We start from the raw sequence: 24,732 nt of genomic DNA, 5'->3' as shown, positions 1-24,732 counted from the left end.
TAAATGCTGCTTAGGAATTCTGAAGAAAAAAATAGCTTTGTTCTTGATTATTTCCATGACACAGTGTGGGAATTCATTATATTTAATGGTAGCTCGATGATCTAAATTGTGTATGGACTACAGCATGAACATTTATACCCATCTCTTCACCCTAAAATTCTTAGTGTCGTCCAGAGAGTAGTAGAAGGATATAATTTATAATAGTATAATTAACTTTTGATTATATTTGCAATTACATTTCTTGGAGTCTCTTCATAAGAAAGAAAATAAAGGGAGTTAAACTAATGTATACTCTCAAGTATGAAAATATGATATTTTTTCTCATTCCTCATTTTTTCTCTATTTATGAATGTATTATCTTTATGTCATTAATATCTGGGGGAGCATTTTTCAAACAGCTTTTTCTGCTTTCTGCTTTATTGAGTGTTTGTGTGAAACAATCCTGCATAGCCTTACACACACACACCCCACCCTGGGAGTTCCAAGCATCAAATGAAGCAGAAATGGGCTCATTTAATTCAGTGGTTCAATGGCATTTTACCAGAAAATATTATTAATAATCTTAAGGCGCCTCCCCAAAGTTATTCAAATTTGGAGAGAAACTTCTTGAGGGATAAGGGATAAGCAGTAGTTTTCAATCGGGGGCTATTTTATCCCCCCAAGACCCACCCACTAGGGGACATTTGGCAACGTCTGGAGAGATTTTTGTCTGTCACAGCTAGGGAGAAGGGGTTACTGGCATCTAGTCCGTAGAGACCAGGGGTCTGCTAAACATCCTGCACTGTACAGGAGAGCCTCCCAGTACAGAGAATTAACCAGCCCCAAATGTCAATAGTACCAAGCTTGAGAAACCTGCTCACAGCTTGCAGCCAGTTCAGCTCCCTGGTCCCCATGACTCAGCAGTTTTTATGTTGGCTATCTTAAGCTTATCTTCTTTGTTTCCAAGTCTGAAGACTTGTGCTGGGGGCAAGAGGGGATTTGGGCGCAAGATGCTGAGCTACTCTACATACTTCTTTATTTTCAAAGTACATCACAACCTTCTCTCCATGTCTTCTTCCAGCAAGTGGCTGCTCTTATCCCGTTTGACATCCAGATCATTCTTTCTCAATTAGTACATGTTATAAGGTCCATTTTTCATCATGTCCACCTTTTTTTTTTTAGACTGAATAAATAACTCCTGTTGAAATAATAGGGAGAGACAGACATGGCACACTTTGACAGTCCATTGTTGTAGTGGTTTTGGGGGCAGGTAGAGATGATGTCTTTGCTTCCACATGAGTTGAGGGGGGCGGTGATGGGGCAGCACCAGGTGGGATTTATGATGAATGGTTGCTTCTTTCTCCTTGGTTGCTCTGGCAACCAGCAGCACACACATGTGAAGTTACAGTCCCAACCTATCTGGAGGGCACTGATTTGGGATTTTAATACGCAGATATGAAATATCTCCACTGCCTAGAATTCCATCGCTACATCCCATCACTTAGAACCATTCCTAAATCCTTGTCGTGTACCTAACGGGCCATTCCATTTTAATCCTGTTAGGATTATTAGAAGTCACTATAGAAATAATCAGTTTTGATTTTCTACCCTCGGAATGCATTGAATCTTTAAAAAATTATATTCTGTTGTTTCTAGCTGTATACTTTTATGTATCAATATATGAGTCCTTGTTCTAAAGTTTATATGATTTACTTAAGATTGTTTCATCTAAGTTGATGGGAATGTAAATTGATACAGCCACTGTGGAGAACAGTATGGAGGTTCCCTGAAAAACTAAAAATAGAACTACCATACGACCCAGCAATCCCACTCCTGGGCATATACCCTGAGAAAACCATAATTCAAAAAGAGTCATGTACCACAATGTTCATTGCAGCTCTGTTTACAATAGCCAGGACATAGAAGCAACCTAAGTGTCCATCAACACGTGAATGGATAAAGAAGATGTGGTACATATATACAATGGAATATTACTCTGCCATAAAAAGAAACGAAACTGAGTTATTTGTAGAGAGGTGGATGGACCCAGAGTCTGTCATACAGAGTGAAGTAAGTCAGAAAGAGAAAAACAAATACCGTATGCTAACACATATATATGGAATCTAAGAAAAAAAAATGGTTCTGTAAAACCTAGGTGCAGGCTATGTAAGTTGGCACCTTTGATCCCTGGACCTTTAAGTCTAACCCTGCTTCCTTCTGATTCCCTCTAGTGCTGGCTCATTATTGCCCCCAGATTAGACAGAGACATGATATGATGGTTTAGACCCACAGTGCCCCTCCAGCTGTCTACCCTCAGCGTCTCATAGCAGTGAGCCAGCTGGAGGTGGGCCGTGAGCTTGACGTTTCTTTAGGGCTTGAGCTTAACTCCATAATATGGAGCTTAACTCCATAACTTAATTTTCTTTGATCGGAAAATTAATATTTTAAGTTACTCACCAGGTAATTTTCTTAACTTCTACCTCCTGAACCTTTGACAAGAGTGAACACCCTCGAAAATCACACATCGTTCACCAGCGGTTTCCTGCTCTAGGACACAAGGAATCATGCCTCCTACAGATGTCTGCTGTGCTTTGGGAAACAAGGGGAGGGATCCAACTGTTAGCACAAGGGGCTGTGGGAAAAGTTCAGAACAAGTAATGGGCAAAAGGGTCTTTTCTTTTCCAATACTTGGGATAATGTTTATGGATTACAATATTAGGTGATTAGTTCATTCCTATGTCAATGAAATGTAGAGGAAGCAAAAGTTGAGGGCAGGGAAAATATGGAACAATGGGTTATTTTAATTAAATATTCCATAGGAATTCCCTGTATTCAGGCTAAGTAATATTACAACAAAATTTAGGGGGCGTCCACATTGTTTTTTTTTAAGCTAAGTTAGCACTGAGCACAGGGCATGGTATAGCGTTTGAAATATGGAAGACATTCAATAAATATCTGTTGATTAAATTAATAATTCATTGTTGGCTATGCATCAGTCATCAGCAAGAGTCTGGCAATACCTCAGCTATGAAGCAGTAACTTTGGGGTTAATGACTACTTTAAAAGGGAATTAGTCAGCCATTACGTGACATGGAGATCCAGCCCGTATGTTTTCTACCCTCTTTCGGGATGATCTTGGAGAGGCAGCCGTGAGCGGTGGCTTGAAGTGAGATCTTAGTTCCCAGCCCAGGAATTGAACCTGGGTAGCCTGGATGAAAACCAGGAATCCGAGCCGCTCGTCCACCAGGGGCTAGAGGCTAGAAGCAAAACGCCCCTGGCCCTTGCCCCCACTGAAAAATGCATTTCTCAAGGAGGCAAAAACTGTAAAAACAGGTGCAAAGTGCATTATTAGAGACACAGCTCAGTAAGTGGGAGAGCACACCGAGAAGCAGTTTGTTAAGACCGAAGCAAGGCAGAGATGCACACCTGGAGAGGAAGGTGTGGGCGTCCTCCCTATTGAGGAGGAGCTCAATAATGAGGCGGTTAAGTCATTTATATAGGGCAGTTCTTCTGGGTCTTTGTTTACCTTTGGCCAATTATCTGGTTTCTTTTTCCGCACCTGACCTGCCCTAGGACCCTCCCCAATATGCGTGTGCAACTTTTTTCCAAGATGGATTCCAGCCCAGAGGCCCATAGGGTGGCCTTAACATCACATACTATGGGGTGGTGCCCCCTCCGTTTTGACCCCCAAGGAGCCTTTCTGCGCATGTGCAATGTCTCCCTTTCCCCAAGGATGGGAGATACATGACCTCTTGATCTTTTCATCAAACAGGGTTTAGCCCCTCTCTGTCTGTGCCATAACTGTTATCTTCAAGGGTCCGCAGGAGGCAAAGTCCAGCTACTTACCCTGTTCCTGTTGTTATTTCCATCTCGAAGTGCAAAGAGAGGAGGCTGGTTGTAATAAATATCCAGCCTAGAGCCCACCTGCCTCCTTCCTCAGGAAATGTAAACAGGAGGCTAGTTGTAAATGCCTAGCCTAGAGCCCATCTATCTCCTGCTTCAGGGATACTCATATCAGTGGAAGCTGGGATAAAAGAAAAGACAGGAAAATGCATCTCAGAGACTTGTGCTTTCTTTTTTTTTTTTTTTTTTAACATCTTTATTGGAGTATAATTGCTTTACAATGGTGTGGTAGTTTCTGCTTTATAACAAAGTGAATCAGCTATACATATACATATATCCCCATATCTCCTCCCTCTTGCGTCTCCCTCCCACTTGTGCTTTCCTTTATGGAGAGAGAAGGGCTGCAGTGTGCCTGGAGACTCCAGGAAGTAGCTTCATCTCTGCTCAGTTACTCCATCTCTGAACTGGGCATACTCATAATTACCAGCTTCACGGGAGGGCTGTGTGGATTAATGAGCTCATGTCATGAAGTGCTGGGCAGGTGGAAAGGTCTTGAGGGGTGCTATGATTGCACTCATTAGTTTTCGTAGACACTCCGGGAGAGAATCTCTAGCAAGGAGACGTGCAGTTAATGCTGCAGCTCTTTATGGGGAGTGTGGGGATGTTTGTGCAGGGAAGAAGAGCCTGCTGCGGCTCTGCCCAGTCTCTTCCCTTGGGTACCGCTGACTGCTTATGCCCCAGCTCCAGTCTACGCCCACGCGCCTTCTCTGGATCGCCTCTCCTGGCAACTGAACTGTCTGCTGGAATGTCTTAATTAGGTTTGGGACTTGCTTATTGCCTTAGTCCATTCAGACTGCTATAACAAAACACCAGAGGCTGGGGGGCTCATAAACAGCAGACATTTATTTCTCACGGTGTGGAGGCAGGGAAGTCCACGATCAAGGTGCCGGCAGATTTGTGGTCTGATGAGAGCCTGTTTCCTGGTTCACAGATGTCTGTCTGCTTGTTGAGTCCTCACAAGGCAGAAATGGCCAGGAAGCTCTCTGGGGTCTCTTTTCTAAGGGCACTAATCCCATTCATGAAGGCTTCACCCTCATGACCTAATCACCTCCCAAAGGCCCCACCTCCTACTGCCATCACATTGTAGGTTAAGTTTCAACACATGAATTTTGAGAGGACGTGAACCTTCAGTCTACAGCTCGATCAAGGGCAGGCATGAGTCACAATGGAAATCAAGTGCCTTATAGCTCTTCTGATGATGCCAAGAGCTCCTTGAACATTGTCCCTGCTCTGCCCATGCCCTAACCCCAGAATACTACGGCGTTTGGGGGCCTTGTCTGGGATCTAAAGACCCCACCACTGACGCTGCCACCTCTGTGATAGTCCCTACAGCATCTTCCTGGGGCAGTGGGCAATGGTATATGGTACACTGACAGATTCAGGAAACTCAGAGTCACCTGTGGGCAGGGGTGACTTTCCTGTGAAGAAGATTTACAGGGAACAACCTGGATATTTTGAGATTCCAAAGCACATGGAATGGATCCACTATTAATATTTGTTTAAAAAAAGAAAGTTTATGAAACCAAGGGAAAAAATGGAAAATTTTCGCAATTCTTAATAGCAAGCTTGTTCAGCAGCTTTACAAGTGATTTATGTGGCCAGCCCTCACCTCCTCCTGAATTAGCTGAAGGCAAGGCCATGGGCTCAGTTTCTGAGCCAGGGCCTCAGCTCTGTCAAGACAGAGCTTCGCTCGGATGGGGCCGGTGTGGAAGTCCCCGCGCTGGGCTATCAGGCTGTCGTGCCAGCTCCTGAGAGGGGGTATCAGTGTCCTGCTTTCTCGAATTAAGTCGGTTCAAACTTTATGGCTCTGTCTCCTTAAACACTGCCATCAGAAGATAGTACAGGAGTCCCCTCCAGGCCATTTGTCCTGAAAGGAAATTTCTGAGCAAGGCTGGGACGGGGATCCAGGCCAGGGGGATGGTGTACTGGTTTATTTACCCCCTTTGCCAGCTCTGACTGACAGAATGAGAACAGCATGGACCGGATTTGCTGTTTCCTTCTTTTATGGCTTGCCCTCCGGTTTCCCTGACGAATTAGGGAGCTCTTCAGTACGCTGACTTGTTTAATTCACGTGTAAAAGAAGATGTTCTTGAGGAGGGGATGCTGTCACCAGGATGCTTAACACACCTGAGGTCTGAGGCCCCAGGACAGCCACCCTGGGGCCTGTGATGTGCCTTCTGTCTTTTTCCCCATCACTAGAGCGTTATCATTTGTCTCTCACCCCCTCAGGGATGGGAAGGAGGCTCATTCTAAATGCCTTCTGCTGCTCGCCACCGAGAAGCCTTTTGTGTATTTGTACATCACCAGCTCTGACAAGGGTCTGAGTCCGCAGGACGAGGTGAGGGCAAGTCAGCCCTCTGAGGAAAGACCCTCGGCTCCAGTTCCTTTCTGCCTGCTCCGCCATCACCATGCCAGCGGCACTGTGTATGCTTGCGTTCCAAGGCCTTCTGGATGAGCCTCATTACACAGAATATCATCACGAATATTTACATGTAATCATTACCAAGAATTTGCACGGTGCCAGGCGCTGAAATTTTTAACACGCATGACAACCGCATGCTGTATTTTAAGCGGGTATTTTAAGCCCGTTTTATAGAACCAGGATTCAGAGGAGGTGGTAACTTGGCCAGCGGTACCTAGTTAGTGTTAGGGACCAAGAGAGGAGATAAGCAGGCTAGGTAGGTGATGGGAAGCAATGTCTCAGCCCAGTTTTCATGTAGGTATTTGGAGAAAAGCACAGACTGAAGTATGACATCTGTTTGCATTTTGCGGCTTTGCCACAAGAAGACGGGTTTTCCCCAAGACTCTTTCTACCTGTGAATCAAAGATTATTCTTCAAGAAGGTTTTGGAAGTGTAAGGCGGAAGGAGTATGTTGAGGAATGAAAAAAGAGGTGGAGAGACAGAGAAGTCAAGATTGGGGGACAGGGGGAGATGAAGGGTGTGTGTGTGTATGTGTGTGAGACTGAATAGCTGCCTCCCACCAGCCCCTGGTTGGTTAACAACCTCCCTTGAAACCAGTGCCTGGGGTGGAGTCTCTCAGTTACTTTGCTTTGGACACAAGTGGATTCAAAAGAACTTTGTAATTTTTTAAAATAAATTTATTTATTTATTATTTTTGGCTGCGTTGGGTCTTCATTGCTGGGCACGGGCTTTCTCTAGTTGCGGCGAGCGGGGGCTACTCATTGGGGTGGCTTCTCTTGTTGCAGAGCACGGGCTCTAGGCACACAGGCTTCAGTAGTTGTGGCATGCGGGCTCAGTAGTTGTGGCTCGTGGGCTCTAGAGCGCAGGCTCAGTAGTTGTGGCACACGGGCTTAGTTGCTCCGCGGCATGTGGGATCTTCCCGGACCAGGGCTCGAACCCGTGTCCCCTGCATTGGCAGGCAGATTCTTAACCTCTACGCCACCAGGGAAGCCCAAAAACTTAGTAATTTTAAAAGATGTTTATTAACTACATTAATATCGAAGAAAGATCCTTCCTGGCTCTCTCCTTCAGGCTATAGAAGAAGGGACTAAGGTACAGAGAAGTTAAACGATTTACCCAAGGCCACCAAATGACCATCGGCAGAGCTGGGACGAGAGCCGGGTCTTCTCACGCGGTGCCTGAAGCCTCCCTCCCTGGGGCCGACGTGCACCAGGTTGAAATAGGACAGGGCAGCACTGCCATGGCATCCTCCTTGGAAGGGAAAGCGTTTGGAAAAGGCAGCTGTTGGAAAGCAGCTTCTCTGACAGCTGTTTCAAAGGTGGAAGAAGCAGCTTTGATTTGGGTCCTTGCAAGGGAAGAGCTGGGCATTAGGGCTGGTGGTGAGGAGGTCACCTTTCAGTTCAGGACCACCTGGATGGCGAGATAACAGGGACATAGTGACAACCAGTTTTGCAGCAAAATCCATTCTGGGCACCAACTCTGATGTTCAGAAAAGAAATCACTGGAAAAAGATTTGCTCTAAAGTGACTCCAGAACGTCAGGCATTTCGTGATGCTTTGGGGATGTCTGCTCTCTTTGAGCCTTTGTCTCTTTTTATTTTCCTTCTTCTTCTAAAAGGGGAGCTACTGCATGGAGAATAATGCTTAAAAAGAAATACCCCCTCCCCATCCCTGTGATGTAGGACTCCTTGGTGGCAGGGCTAATGATGACTTGGAAGTGAGGCCACATGGGTTTGAATCCTATAGTTAACCTTTACTCACCTTCTTCACCTCACTTTCCTCATCTGTAAAATGGGGATTAGGATAGTACCTACCCCATAGGATTGTTCATAAAGATCAAATAGGCCAACATTCATAAAACATTCAAAACTACCTGGCATGTGACATTAGGTCTGTATATATGTAGTTGTTAAATAAATAAAAACAATTAACTACCAGCCAAGCAGAATACAGAAGTGGTGTTACGGGTCAAGTGTGGGTGAGGACTTCATTCAGTTATGACTCGGCCCCAGGTTCACTTAGATACATGGAATGTGGTCCATGTGTTGGCAAGTGCCACAGCCATGAAGGTAAATTCACTCTTTTGCCATCTTGGATGAGTGATCCAAGTAGCACGGCACTCATCAGCCTTGGATCAGTAAGTATAGGTCCCTTCTTTATTTTATTTTTTTTAAATTTTTATTTATTTTTGGCTACGTTGGGTCTTTGTTGCCGCTCGCAGGTTTTCTCTAGTTGCAGCGAGCGGGGGCTACTCTTGGTTGCGGTGCGCGGGCTTCTCATTGCGGTGGCTTCTCTTGTTGCGGAGCACAGGCTCTAGACGCGCGGCCTTCAGTAGTTGTGGCTCGAGGGCCCTAGAGCGCAGGCTCAGTAGTTGTGGCACACGGGCTTAGTTGCTCCGCGGCGTGTGGGATCTTCCCAGATCAGGGCTCGAGCCCGTGTCCCCTGCACTGGCAGGTGGGTTCTTAACCACCGTGCCACCAGGGAAGACCTAGGTCCCTTCTTTTTGATACTCACAGTGCGAAGGCATGAGTTCTCCCCATAGTCATAGCTAGAATCAGCTCCCCCCAGTCACACTGCCCAGTTGTCCCTGAGGTCCCCCAAAGAGGTGCCCCACGTGCTCTCATTGTACACGTGTTCTCCTGTCAGTGCCCCCTCCTCCCACAAGCCCAGGACTGTTGACCTCAGAGCTGCTTGGAGCAGCCTCATGCCTGCCCCTGCCCTTCCTGGGGAGGCAATGTCCATGTCAAGGTAAGTCAGTCCACATATGACTCAAATCAGGCCTGACACGCAGTAAGTGCTCAGTAAATGCGCACTATTATTGCTAAGACTGTTTTCTCGGGATGCCTCCTGAGCTTCTAGTTCCCACAGTGCTGTAGCCTGGTTAGTTTCCCTGCAGATGTGGGGAGACCGGATGCTTCCTACTCAGAAACATTTTATTTTCTGGGTGCTGCTGTGCCTACCATTTTATAACATCTTTCTTGAGTGTTCCGGTCAGTTTCTGGCCCATACTCCTCGCGTGAATCCCATGAAGTCTCTCCTGAAAATCTTTTGTAGCTCTCCCTTTTCTAATCGGATGGGCTCACACTCAACCCAAGAGGTCAGATAACGTAAGAACAGCCAACATTCATTGAACTCTTGCTAGATGCCAGGCGCTCTTTTATGCGCCGGGTAACGGTGATATCATTCAATCCCCTCAACAACCCTATCAGGTTGGAATTACTAGCAATCATTTTATACACGTTGAAGCTGAAGCCCAGAGAGTATACCTTGCCAAAGGTTACCCAGCTAAGAAATGGTGGAGTGAGAATTCAAACCAGTGATCTGTTTCTGGATCCCAGCTCCTAACCGGTTCACCACAGGGATGGAGAACAGAGGTCATGTTACCCTAATCATACTCTGACCCTCCTTTATTTCCTACCTTGCCCAGTGGTACCAAAACCCCTTCTTTACTCCTCAGTTGCGATAGGAATCTTTCCCCATATCTCAAACTGATGTAAACATTTCCTGGGATGCGTTGGGGTGGAGGAGTTGGTTATACCTTTGAAGCATCAGCTACACATCAAAGCTATCTGTTAATAAGGGCTGCTATCCTGAAGCACAAATAGCTGATTCATATGGCAGTGGTCTTAACCCCAGAACCCAGAATGGTCTTATTCATTATCCTTAAAGATTCTGTCCATTGTCCCATACGTGTCACTATGCTCATTTAATAACGCAGTTGTAATGCTTACTGTGTAACTACTATGTATCTAATAGAAATGCTTGCTAAAATTCTCTTCTTCTCTTTTTGATATCTGCTCTTTCATTTATTGGTTTCTGCTGCTGTCCAAGTAGATAAGAGCAGTCAAGTTAGCTACATTAAAATGTGGTCCAGAGAATTCTTCACATTTAGTTTCTTCATTCATTTATTCATTCATCAAATATGTATTTAGCCCACCACATGTAAAGAATTCGTAAGCAAGCGTAAAAGCAAATGTAAGGGGGATAATATTCCCGATATTAAGCCAGTATGATTTGATGCCCTCTTAAGTCGTGAATCCATGCAGCCTCTACCTGCAAGACTGATTCATGAGGCACATTGCCCTGAGGAAGGAAAGATTGGACACTGTCTGGAACAGAGAGACCAGGGACCATGTTGATGGTGCAAGACCAGACTCCAGCCTCTCAATCTCATGTGTTCACTGCCCAGACAACCATCTTGTATTAAAATTCCCTCCAAGTGGTTAGGCATAAAGCTTTTAGAGATCATCTACCTCAACACACTCCTTTTCCCAGTGAGAAAACTGACTTAGAGTAGTGAGTGACGTACTCAAAGAAGTTGGTGGCAGAGCCAAAATTGACCCTAATGCTCTTTTTGGAATCTTTAACAATTCTGAACTTCATAGCACCGTATCTTCTTTGTTACTGGGGGAAATATCTAGGTTTTCACCCATATTCATGTTTTATTTTTAATTCATTTTTATGGTCAAGGAAAGAGTTTGTCCTGACAAAACCCGTGTTTCATCATTGCTGGCAGAGTTTCTCTTAAGAACAAAGGCGGAGATGGTGAGCCTGGCTGTGAATGTGTCATCTGTTCTGCCCCTTGTCATCTGGTAGCTAGCGGTGGCCAATTTGAAGTGGTTAAGATCAGCATGTGCCTTGAATGGTGATCATTCTGGCTTCAGTTCTAATCTTCACAATGATTTGACACTGTCATTAAGGTGTCAGGCCTTGAAAGAAAACACTCTTTACTTGTGATTGAATGAGTATTTGGGACAACTGGTAACCCCCTGATTGGATCAGTATGTGAACCTTGAGCCCTAGAGGACTTTTCATGTTTTCTCTGTGTTGTTGCAGCTGTTTTGGGCTTGACCCATTGACACAGTCACTGTTTGGTGTCCATATCTGCAGACTGGACAGTTTCCCTCTGCTAGATGGTTTGACCTGTGGGGACTAAAACTGCTTTATTGGTTTACTTGAGGATAAACAGATCCCCACCTAAAACTCGGATCACTCTGAAAGCAAATGAGAGTCCACATGGTATAGAAGGAAGAGAGGGCAATGGATGGAAGTTGGATCATGGCGGGCTGGAGTCCGGGTCTTTCCATGACCTGATGAGGCTGTACTACATGTCACTTCATGCATTCCACTTTGTTGCCCTTTCTTCATGATGTCAGTGATATCCTGCCCTGTGAGTCTGGGTTAGCTGCCAACCAGACGAGGCATGGATTGTATTTCTCCATCTCTGGACCTTATCTATGACATAGAGATCCTTAGAGATGTTTTCTTTCTTGAGAAGCTAGTATTAATTTCCTCTAAGTATTGTTAGGAAGAGGTAGAGGCACATGTGAGAGAATAAGCTGGAACCATGTGTGATTGGGAGATGCTAATGGGACACTGTGGTCATTGTGGTATGCATCCAGTGAGCCCTCCGGAAGCTATTCCATGGTGACAGTGTCATGCTACCCCTCCCCCACTGTGGGAAACCCGTAGTCAATAGGTAGGAGACCTACAAGGTACATCCAACTCTTCGTGCTTGTACATTTGCCAAATGAAGCTAATTCAAAGATTTTCCTTTTTAAGGATATTTTCTCGGATGAAAGAATTTATGGTCACTATTAAAACTGTGAAAAGAGGAAATTATAGAGGAGAAAATTAAGATGACTTCGTATTGCAACATCTAGAGATACGAAGATTTTAATATTGGCAAATGGCTTCTCTGAAAAGTTTTCCAGTTGCGTTACCATTGCTGGAATATGAATGCCCATTTCACTGCATCGAAGCCACATTCATTATTAAAATTGAAAAGAAATGCCACTTTTATCAATGAGAACTGGGAGGCAAAGCATTGTTTTAAATAATATTTTTGTTAATATGATTATTGAAAACTATATATTTTTAGTTGTGAATGTTTTTTTTTTTTTACACTTTTGACTATTTTTAAAATTTGTTTATGTGTTCTTATTGAATTTTAAGGCCACTTTGTATGTTTGGTACATTAACCATGACATGTCATTGTTATAAATATTTCCCCATACTTTTTTTTATGACTCCATTCTTTTTGGTACAGGGTTATTGAGGTATGATTAATGTATAATACACTGCACATATTTAAAGTGTACATTTTTGATAAACTTTGACATATGTATACAGTCATCAAACCATCACCACAATCAAGATAATGAACATAGACATCATTCCTAGAAGTTTCCTTGCGCCCCTTGTAATCCCTCCCCCCGACCCCCCACCGTCCTCAGTAGCAACTGATCTGCTTTCTGTCACTGTATGTTAGTCTGCACGATCTAGAACTTTATATAAATGGAATCATACAATATGTACTCTTTCTTTCTGGCTTATTTCACTTACCATAATTATTTTGAAATTTATCCATGCTGTTGCATGTATCAATATTTCCTTTCTTGTTGTTGAATGGTATTTCATTGTATGGTTAAACCACAATTTATCTATCTTTTAAACCACTTGGTGGACATTTGGGTTCTTTTCTGTTTGGGGATATTACAAATAAAGCTGCTGTGAACATTCCTGATCAAGTCTTTGTGGAGCCATATGCTTTCATTTCTCTCAAGTAAATACTTAGGTACAAAATGACTGGATCACATGCTGGGTGTAGGCTTACCTTTTTAAGAAACTGACCAGCTGTTTTCCAAAGTGATTGTACCATTTCACATTCCCACCAGCAGTGCAGGAAGGTTCCAGTTGCTCTACATCACTACCAACACTTGGAATAGGCAGCATTTTTTTTAAATCCTTTTTTTAAATTGGGAGATAGTTGCTTTAGCATTTTAAATTTGAGCAATCCTAGTGGGTGTGTAATAGTGTCTTTTTGTGGTTTTAATTTGCTTTTTCCTAATAACTAATGACGCTGAGCGTCTTTTCACGTGCATATCGCCATTCTTATAGCTTCTTTGGTGAAGTGTCTGTTAAAATCATTTGTCCATTTTTTATTTATCTTATTATTGAATTTTGAGAGTCAATATATGTTTTAGATAAAACCCCTTTGTCATATGTATGCCTTGCAAATATTTTCTCCCAGTCTGTGACTTGCCTTCTATTTTGTAACATGTTTTTTAAGAGTATAAGTTTTAAATTTTGATGAAGTCAAATTTATTGATTTCTTTTTTTTAATAGTCTGTGCTTTTGGTATCCTATTTTAGAAATCTTTTCCAAACCCAAGGTCACTAAGAGTTTCACCTATGTTTTATTCTAAATGTATTGTAGAAAGTGATCCAGTTTTAGTCAACTTTTGTATCTAGTGTGAAGTAAGGATCAAGTTTTATTTATTTTTCCGTATGGCTATTCAGTATTTCCAGCGCCATTTGCTGAAAAGATTTCCTTTTCCCACTGAATTTTTTATTAGTGTCCTAGGGCTGACATAACAAATTACTACAAACGGGGTGGCTTAAAACCCAGAAATTAATTTTCTTCTAGTTCTGGAAGATACAAGTTCAAAATCAGGTGTTGGTAGAACCACACTCTCTCTAGAGATTCTAAGGCTGAATCCTTCCTTTCCTCTTCCCAGCTTCTGGTGGTCGTTGGCAATCCTCAGCGCTCCTAGGCTTACAGCCACTCCAACTTCTGCTTCTGTCTTCACATGACAATCTTTTCCTCTATATGTGTGTCTCTGTTTTCTCTTCTTATAAGGACACCAGTCATACTGGGTGTAAGGACCACCGTACTCCATATGAACTCAACTTAACCAATTACATCTGCAAAGACCCTATTCCCAATTAAGTCCACGTTCTGAGGTTCTAGGTGGACATGAATTTAACCCAGTATAAGTTACTTGGGCACCTTTGCTGGAAATCAATTAACCGTGTATGTGACTTACACTCTTTGATTTGGATCATTGCTTTTATGCTTCGAAAGTCATTTCTCATCCTGAGATCAGTTTAAATATTAACCTCTGTTTTATTCCAATTTCTTAAATGATTTAACTTTTAAAAATTGGAAGTAAATTTTGGAGTATGGTATATGGTTATACTGTAAGGTTATTTTTTTCTCCAAAATAACCAATTTCTTTTTTCCTGCCTAGTGCCTAGTATTTATTTAATGTTTTAAATTCTAAAGATATATACATGATACTTTATATAAATGTCTGTATATGATTACATATACTTTTTTAAAAGAGCCATTTTCCATTTGTGGGATAATTCATCTCTTGCCCTGTCTGCTGCTTCCTTTAAGTTCTTGTAAGCGTACACATTAAGACTAATTTAATGACCATTTTGTTCTATTACTGTTTTTGAGATTTGTACCAGTACTACACTCTAATAATCATTATAACTTTATAATTGGCTTTAACAGTTATCAGGGAAAATCTATTACTTTCATTTTTTTTCCTGCTTATTTGTCAAAATGAACTTTAAAATAATTTGGTCAAAATTGTTCAAGTCCATTGTAATTTCTACTCAACTAGCATTGTACCAGTGCATAATTTTGTGGAAGACTGCCACATTTTCAATTTTAGTCACACCATAGAGAGATCTGTTTATGCCTTCTTTTATGTAAGTTTTTTATATCTTTCATTAAAGCTTTGTAGCTTTCATCACATGGGTTTCTATTACGCATTTCTTATTAGCAGCATTCCTAGATCTTTCTACTTATTGCTTTCTGTCGTAAACGGAATCTTTCTTTTCCCTATTATATCTTTTAACCAGTTTCGGCTAGTGTATAGGAACGTACATGTCTTGGTATATTTATATTTTATCTGGTCACTTAAACTACCTTTATTAATTCTATGATTTTCAAAATTGCTCTTATCTCCTTTTGGCATCCAAACTTTAACCTGTGTTTACTTACTTATTTTGGGTCCCTTTCATGATTGTTTTCTGGTGTCCGGACTAATCACCTTTTCAGATCTGCAGTTTGAGGCAGGTTTGTGTCTTCAGCTCATAACTAAATTCCCAGTGTCAGGTGGGTGCTATTCTGCTAGTCTGATTATCTCTTGCCTTCACTGCTTTGTTTTCTGAAATTCTCAACATTGTGGGGCATTAAAACGTACAACTCCCAGTGAACAGTACTACCAGGGCTCTTCTTTGGTCCCATCTACATTTCCTTTTGGAGGTCATACTTTGGCACAGTGTCCCCTGCCATTTCCTGTCCTGGGTCATAGCCTGCTTGTTTCCTGAGAACTGCTCTGTCCGGTCAGGTGGAGGAACTGGAGTGGGTCATAGTGTGTTGGAATTCTTCGCCAAACTGTTGTTGAAATGTTAGGATAGTTTTCTTAAATTCTTAGAAGAGATGCTTACTATTTATCTTGAATGCGTCATGCTGTCATGCTCTGTAGAAATGGTTAATAATGACACCAACTCAGTTACTTAGTCTTCAGTGGAACTAACCTTGACCAGAGCAAGGATGAAGACAACATAAAATTCTTAGCATGAGCAAAATCTTTGCTCTAATAAAAGAAAATATACCCATGTCTTTTAGAGATGAATATATCTACTCCTGGTCCTTAAATGTTGTCAAAGCAATCTATTTGATTCAGAACTATTTAGATTTGTATTTGGCTTTAATACAAATTATGGAGAGTAAAAGATTATAACCTATTGAATAAAGTAAGAATCCATGAGTCTACACTGATATAAATAGATAAATAAATAAATAAAGGAAAGCTCTTCCTTAAAGTAGAATGCCAACTAATAAATGCAAAATAAATTATGGAATTAGAAAAACACCATTTGCCAACTAGCGTAGTGATAATTGGTTTTAGCATAGTGGGTCAAAGTTTGAGGAATAAAAGGGTATTTACATAGTCTCCAAGTATATCCCCACGAGCTACTTTTTGTTACAAAGAGAAAATAGTAACATTACAGTATAGATACATGGCAGACACCACCTGAACCAACGATTAAAGGAAACATTGCCAGAAATGGCACGAATGGGCAGCCTGTGCCACCTGACACCATGGTCTGAGAACTTCGCATTACTTCCAGAGTATTCCTGCCAAAAAGCATAACTGGGATCTAATTATGAGGAAGCATTGGACAAACCCAAAGTGAGGAATACTCTCCAAAATAACTAGCTTGTATTCTTCAAAAATATCAATATCATAAAGTACAATGACAAATAAAAAAGTCAAGAATTGTTGTGGATTAGACATGACATCTGAATGCAGCATGTGATGTTGGATTTTCTTTTGCTGTAAAGGGCATTATTGGGACAAATGACAAAAAAATCTCAATAATATTTGTAGGTTAGATGATAATGCATCAAAGTTCATTTCTTGATTTTGATGATTTTCTGTGGTTATGTGAGAAAAGCAAGTGGAAAAATGTTAACGTCTGACAAATCTAGAAGAAGAGTGTCTGGTCACTCTTCTTTCTCTTCTTGAAATTTTTTTGTAAATCTGAAGTTTTGTCAAAATGCAATACAAGCAAATACAAATTTTAAATTAAAAATACAAAGTATGATAGTGATGTCTCATTTTGTACTATGTTTTAATTGTCATAATGACAAGCACTTACATAACACTCTTTGGCACGTGTTTTTTATATATATATATATACGCATTTAGTCTTTCTCCCGTGAGCCAGGTGGTGGTGTTATTCCCATTTTCAGACCTGGAAATTAAGGGACAGTGAGGTTAAATAATTTGCCTGTAGTTATATGCTAGTAAAGGGAGGACATAGGATATGAACTCCCAGGAATCTGGATCCAGAATCCATGTAAGGGCCGAATGAATCACATAGACTTCTTATTTCGACACTCATTAATACCACCTGGAACCCCTTTTTGGAAATTTCTATTTGGAGTCTGTAATAGTTATCTGCTTCTGTATGTACAATGCGTTACCCCCAAACTTAGTGGCTTGAAATAATAGACACTTAATATCTCACAGTTTCTGATGGTTAGGAGTCTGGGTGCAGCTCAGCTGGGTGTCTCCTGTCCAGGATCTCTCAAAAGGTTGCAGTGAAGCTGTTGGCTGGGGATGTGCTCTCATCTGAAGGCTTGCGTGGTGGATATTTGCTTCCAAGCTCACTCGTTTGGTTGTCAGGGGCCCTGGGTCCTGTACCACATGGCCCTCCCACAAAGCTGCCTTGTGACAAGGCAGCTGGATTCCCCCAGGGCGAGCAAAGAGAAAGAGAGAGAATGCCTAAGACAGAAGCCACAGTCTTCTTATAATTGGATCTCAGAAGTGACATCCCATGCTATATTCTATTCATTAGAAACAAATCAATAAGATCATCTCACTTGGAAAGAGAGGGGATTTCACATTTCACTAGGGAGTAAATGGCAGGAGGTGGGGATCATTGGGGGCTGTCTTAGGGGCCACCTACCACAGAGTTTATGTATCAGTTGTGTACACGTTTTCGTATTTATTCTCGTTGGGTATAATGATCTCTTGAAAGAGGCCAGTTTTTGAATGTAGCTAGAAACCACGTGGCAGGGGAATGGAATGGTAACTTACTAAGAGACAACCTTGCTTTGTCCTGGCAGTGAGTACAAATTGGCTTCCTATTACCTTTTTCAATCCAGTACCATTTTCCCTCTAGGTACTGGACATTCCTCCCAGGACCAGCAAGTAACCGGCTGTGACTTTGGGGCCTCCCCCAGAGACTGTCCATTTCCTTTCTGCTCACTGCATCCATGTCTTCATCGGCCTGGCTCTGCTGGATTAGTGGACTCCCTGAGGGTAGAGAATGTGTCATTTTTGCCAAATCTGTTACTTCCCACCTAGCACAAACCCTGGGCCAGGAACTGGGTTAAGAGAGCACTAGCTTCTTCCCTAGGAGAGCTTGATTGATTTTTGGCTGTAGCAGAGGATCTGACATACGCCATGTGCTTTGCACACTTGGTTGGTTCTGTAAGACAGGCTATTATATCTGTGCAGTTGTAATGGGGAGACCAAACCGATTTTGGACTCGATAACTTCCCAGGATTACAGCCTTAATCTTTTCCCCTTAACTGGAAAATCCTTTTGCAGGGCAACACCTCTGTGAAAGTAATCCAGGCAACAGTTTATAGAACAAGACATCATTTCCACCCTGTTCTGTCTCCTGCCATGCCACGTGGCCTGTTTCCTCTTTCTTGACCCCCAAATTCTCACTGTTGGAGTTATGTTTTTGGGATAGGCGTGACTTTTTGGAAGGGGGAAACAGAAAAATAAAAATGAGAAAATAACCGCCTCATTTAATTCCATCTCCCAAGATTAACTAAGTTAACCTGTTGTTGTGCTTCTTCCTAGTCTTTATATATATAGGCTTTTATTTAAAAAAATAATAAAGCTAGGGAATTCCTTGGCAGTCCAGTGGTTAGGACTCCACGCTTTCACTGCCGAGGGCCTGGGTTCAATCCCTGGTTGGGGAATTAAGATCCCACAAGCTGCGAGGCCAAATAATAATAATAGCAAAGCTAGAAGCATATTACACCACCTCTCTTTTTTTCCACTTAATATTTCATGAATGTTAAATACGGCTGCTTACCATTCCAATGTGAGTATATAGTTAGTTTAGCACGTCTCTCATTGTGGATGCTTAGTTTGTTTCCAAGTTTTTTCCCTTAAAAATAATGCTATCATGAATATCCTTGAGCTGAATAATCGTGCACATTTCTAATGGGTTCCTTCTGATAAACTCCTGTAAGTGAAATTATTGGGTCAGAGGAAGGAATGAGAATTACCTTGGATTCTGAGAGCAGCAGGGAAGCTCTAGAAAGGGAATTGGCTGCAGAAAGTGGACATAAGGTCAAGGGCCACATGGGGGGAGCACGGGCAGTGGTGTTGGCGGTTCAGCACTTGGCCCTGCCGAACGGCAGTCAAACACTAGCTTTTAGCAAAGTTACTTCAACTTCTGAACCTCAGTTTTGATCGGTAAAAGGGGGTGAATGATCTCATGTAAATCAGAACATAGGTCCAAAGGCTTTTGCCAAAATCATCCCTTAGGAAAGAAGGCATGTCCAAAAATTCAAATCCTTATAAAGTGTCTCAAATTTTGGGATGCTGTCTCACTGACTTTAACTGGAAAAAAAAAAAAGGATTGTTTAAAGAAAATACATTGGCCTGAAATGACTTCAATCAGTGCCTGTTTGGTATGCTTACAGAGGTTTTTTTGACAGAATCAGTCAGCAGAAGGGAGGCAAATGACTTGAACACAGATTTAGCAATTATTTCTGGGAATCCGACCTCATGAATTGCGAATGTTGGATGCCATTGTAAGCAGACCTTCTGAAGATTCCCTTCAAAGGCAACATTGTGGTCCTCGTAAATATACACCTATAGTTTCAATACATAAAACAGCTGTCCTAATGCTGTATTAATGGGTATTCGTGGCTTGGGATAAACTTTCCAGTGACAGTGTGCTGTATCTCAAACAACTGAGATGGAAATGAAGATGACGTGTCCTGGAAAAAATGAATTGACTCAAAAATTGACTCTGGAGATAATGAATAAAATTATGTAATGATATGTCAGACTGGAAAAAGGCAATATTTCTCCATTAATGTATAATTTAAATAGTATGTGGTTATAAATATGTATGTGCAACCGAATTAATAAATTAAATTTTGTTAAGTCATATTTACTTTAGCTACGGCCCTAAGAGTTTATATAATTGACTGGATAAAAAATTGGTGTTAGGGCTTCCCTGGTGGCTCAGTGGTTAAGAATCCGCCTGCCAATGCAGGGGACACGGGTTCGAGCCCTGGTCCGGGAAGATCCCACATGCTGCGGAGCAACTAAGCCCGTACGCCACAACTACTGAGCCTGCGCTCTAGAGCCCGCGAGCCACAACTACTGAGCCCGTGTGTCTAGAGCGTGTGCTCCACAACAAGAGAAGCCACCACAGTGAGAAGCCCACGCACCGCAAGAAAGAGTAGCCCCTGCTCGCCACAACTAGAGAAAGCCCGCATGCAGCAACGAAGACCCAACACAGCCAAAAATAAATTAATTAACTAATTTAAAAAAAAATTGGTGTTGGAAGGATCTTCTCATTGAGTGAGATGGGTCTCCTTATATTTGGGGAGACGTATTAGTTATCAAACTCCTGAGGTTGTGTGAGAATAAAAACGTAATGTTTATCAGATGCTCAGCCCTCTGCCTGGTGCATAGCAAGTGCTCCACTCACTCTGGCTCTTGTCACGGGGCGTCAGATGGCAGATGCTGACTCTGGATGAGCACCCATTGGGGCTGGGGGAGGCAGGAGGGCTCTAGGACAGAGGAACATAAGGCAAACTTACTTATTCTATCACATGGCTTAGGACAGGATTTGACCATGTACAGTGGCTTGTTTCCAAAAGCAATTTTTTTTTAACTCTTAGAAATAATGTTTTGGGTGGGGCCCCAGCTGAGCTTTCTGGCTCTCGTACAACGCGTGGAAGCACTTTACAAATTACAACCAAGCTATTTCATGTCCTCACAACACATAGAAGCGTGGAGTGGCGGCTGGGCTTTAGTTCACGGTTGAGACTTCATGGTGCCGAGCGGCTCCCATGCTCTGTGCAGCTGTCCACACCCTGTCCTTCCCTTCATTTGAACCTCCATCAATGGGGCTCGTTCCCAAGCCACTTGCAAGGAAGAGGATAGATGTGTCTTCATACCAGCTTCCTCTGCCAGGCTGTGACATATGGATCCTTGGGCCACTCTCCAGAACACTGGCTAGAGAGAGAGACAGACAGAGAGAGAGACAGAGACAGAGAGAGCGAGAGAAACAGAGATAGAGGAGAGACAAAGAGAGAGATAGAGAGAGAAAGAGAGAGACAGACACAGAGAGACAAGGAGACAGAAAGAGACAGAGAGACAGAGAGAGAGAGAGAGAAACAGATAAAGAGACAGAGAGAGACACACACAGAGAGAGACAGAGAGAGATAGAGACAGAGAGAGAAACAGAAAGATAAAGAGACAGAGAGAGACACACACAGAGAGAGACAAAGAGACAGAGAGAGAGAGAGAGACAGAGAGAGAGGCAGAGAGGGCTGTCTGCATGGTAAGCTAGCTAGTTAGCAGAAAAAGGAAATGGGAATAATATTAGCGTGATCGTATTCTTCCTGACAGGTGCTCTGAGCTGCGTCTTCATCTGTCGTGTTTTGGGGATTGTGTAATGTCTTCACCCCAGGGCCTGAGGCCTGAACCTGTGTCTTCAGGAGCAAGCGGTCAGCAGTGGGACTACTGAGGAGATAACTGACCATCTTTCTGAGGCTGTCTCTGGCCACATAGGTAGCAAACCCAACTTCCCCTGGGAAGAAGGCAGGGTTCCTCTGGAGATGCCATCGGTCTCCCACTAGTCTCTTGGGGTCACTGGGCCCCCTGTGTGGCCAGCAGTGTATACGTGTGGATGCCAGAGGAGACCTGCTGTTTCTATCCCACCCCACCTCGTGCTGGTTTACACACTGAAAGAGCTGCTCACGTAGCTGCGGAGAACTGCCATCATCCTTTGATCATTTGGAAAAGCCTCCTTTGAAGAAAAATGGTCTAGGGCTTCACGAACCCGTAAAGGCTACCCAGTCCCTGCAGCTTTGCCTGTGGGCCTACGGCCTCCTTCCTTTCCACGTCCCTGGACTGGTCACCCTACCCCCCTCCTGCTGCTGGACGCATGAGCTTTCCTTTCCCACAAATCTTCAGTCTCTCACTGTCTCCACGTGTTCTCCCTTCTCTGTTTCCCTTGAGGAGGGTCCTTACCTCCCTCTCTTCCTTTTTGGCACCATACCTTCCTTTGGCAATGGTGCTAAACATTTCTGCCTAGTGGACCTGGTGTTTTGTCAAAATAACTTAATTTCTCACAGCTAATTCTATCAGTGGGATAAAGGCTCTGTGTGTGTGTGTGTGTGTGTGTGTGTGTGTGTGTGTGTGTGTGTTTTCTTAGTTGTTTTTGAACCGGCACTCCTTAGGCCTATGTATTTGAAAAGTACTTTCCTGATAAGAGTAACATTAGGTCTTGTGTTTGGCTGTGATATGTTTCTTCTTGATAAATTGACTTTGACTTCATTTCTCTGTAATCCTCCTAAATCAAAGACCTAGATTTTTAATTAGACCTGAGAAAACTTTGCTGGTTCAACCAGAAACCAAGCACTGGCCAACTGGAAGGTTCCTACTAAGCCTGGGACCACGTCAGTGTTTTGGGGGTAGAGAGTGGATCTGGGGGAGTCCCTTGCAGGGGTAGGTCAGCAGCCCTTGAAGCCTTCCTTTGGGTCAGTTCCAGGATGATTACAGCAAAGGCCTATGAGAGTTGGGGTTCTCTGTGGACGACGTGCTGCTATGTCCTCATGGCAAAGCAGCTTTAATTGTCCATCATCAGTAGCTAATGAAGGTTTTCAGAGTTGCTCTGGCAATTGGCAACCAGGAGAGGCTAGAGCTGCCATAACAAAGAACCACAGACTAGGAGGCTTACACAACAGAAGTTTTTTTTTGTGGTTCTGGAGGCTGGAAGTCCAAGATCAAGGTGTCAGCAGGGTTGGTTTCTTCTGAGGCCTCTCTCCTTGGCTTGTAGACGGCCGCCTTCTCCCGGTGTTTTCACATGGTCTTCCCTCTGCATGTGTCTGGGTCCAAATTTCCTCTTCTTGTAAGGACACCAGTCATATAGGACTGCTGCCCCCCGCTAATGACCTTATTTAACTTAATTACCTCTGTAAAGACCCAGTCTCCAAATAGAGCCACATTCTGAGGTTATGGTTTCAACATAGGCATTTAAGGGGGATGCAAATAGGCCTCAAGCAGTCTTCTGGAAAGCACTTTGCTCTCCTCTAATGCTGTATATGTACTGTATATATTCCTCTCTAACTTACTGCCTGGGTGTTTTATAAGTAGGAACTCATTTTCTCCACACGTCCATCCCTTGGGTAGGTATTAATTTCTTCACCATTTCACGAGGAAACAGCAAAGGAAGGACAACCTGCCGATACCTCAGAGCTGGTCACCGGCCCGTGGACCAGAGGCTGGACTCCAGCACCACACTCTCCTCCCTGTGCTGATGATACACCCCAGCTCCTCAGCCCACACCCCTCCCCCAGCACCACTCATCCTGACCTCAGCGCCTAAGAAAGGCTCCTCAGGACACAGGGTGAACTCTGCCGTGCAATGTCTGAGCAGACTCGTTGGAAGAATGAACATTAGGGTTTTATCGCCTCATTTTACAGCTTGGGTTGTAGGATGTTGAGCCTTTTGTGGAAGATTCTGTATTCAAGGGATCCAAGGGCACCGAAGGACTCTGCTTTCCAAAGAAGACTGTTCTTCCAGAAAGGTGGTGCTTATTTAGAGGCAAATCAAGTGAGGCAAAGAAACCATCACTTTATCTTGAGGATAAACAACATAGCCCTTTAGAGGTGACAGATAATAACTCATAATGGTCTTTAATGGTCAAACTAGACATGAATGTTAAAGGGAATATTATATTACAGTGGAAAGCGAACAGGTCCTGGGGTTTTAGCTGTAAGTACTACCTTACTGGGTATGATGTTTTGGCCTCAACTGCTTCATCTGGAAAATGGGAATATAATATCTCCTTGCAGGGTCACTGTAGGGTCACAGATTACAGGCATATCTTGTTTTATTGCACTTTGCTTTACTGCGCTAAACATATACTGCGTTTTTTACAAATTGAAGGTTTGTGGCAACCTCACATTGAGCAAATCTTATCGGTGCCATTTTTCCAATAGTGTCTGCTCACTCCGTGTCTCTGTGTCACGTTTATGGTAATTCTCACAATATTTCAGGTGTTTTCATTCTGATTATATTTGTCATGGTGATCTGTGATCATTGACCTTTGATGTTACTACTACAACTTGCTGAAGACTCAGATGATGCTTAGCATTTTTTAGCCACAGAGTATTTTTCAATTAAAGGATGTACTCTTTTTTTAAACATAATGCTATTGCACACTTAGTAGACTACACTCTAGTGTAAACATAGCTTTTCTATTTGCTGGGAAAACAAAAAACTCATGTGACACGCTTCATTGCACTATTTACTTGATTGAGGTGGTCTGGAACTGAACCTGCAATATCTCTAAGGTCTACTTGTATATATGTCAGGTACCCAGTTCAGTATCTCAGTTGTTTTTTTGATTTTGTTGCAAAAAATAGGCAAGGCTAAATAAACTGCAGTAAAAACTTACCCACAATCTTAGTGGTATATCACTACAAATATTTATGTCTAGTATAGTATGTCTACTCCTGACCCTTCACTCTGATAGAAAAGCCACCATCTCAAGCATTGCCAGTCACCAGCCATCTCTGGAGGATCTTGTACCAACAATTAAATGCTTCAGTTTGGGAGTGACACCTGTTGCTGCTCACAGCTCATTAGCTGGACCCGGTCACGTGGCTCCACCTAGGAGCTAGGGGGCCCTGTGTGCAAACCTTCCAGCGCCTGCCAGGAGGAGCAGGTGAATAGCTGTAAGGACACTTCTCTCTACAGAGTAGGTGTTGAGTGCGTGGTACCAACATTCGTATGATGGGTCCTGCCTTTACTGAAAGCCATTGTTCCATTTGCTCTCTTTC

This window comes from Eschrichtius robustus, chromosome 1 (assembly GCF_028021215.1).
Source record: "Eschrichtius robustus isolate mEscRob2 chromosome 1, mEscRob2.pri, whole genome shotgun sequence".
Taxonomy (NCBI): Eukaryota; Metazoa; Chordata; class Mammalia; order Artiodactyla; family Eschrichtiidae; genus Eschrichtius; species Eschrichtius robustus.
This window is presented reverse-complemented; position numbering follows the sequence as displayed.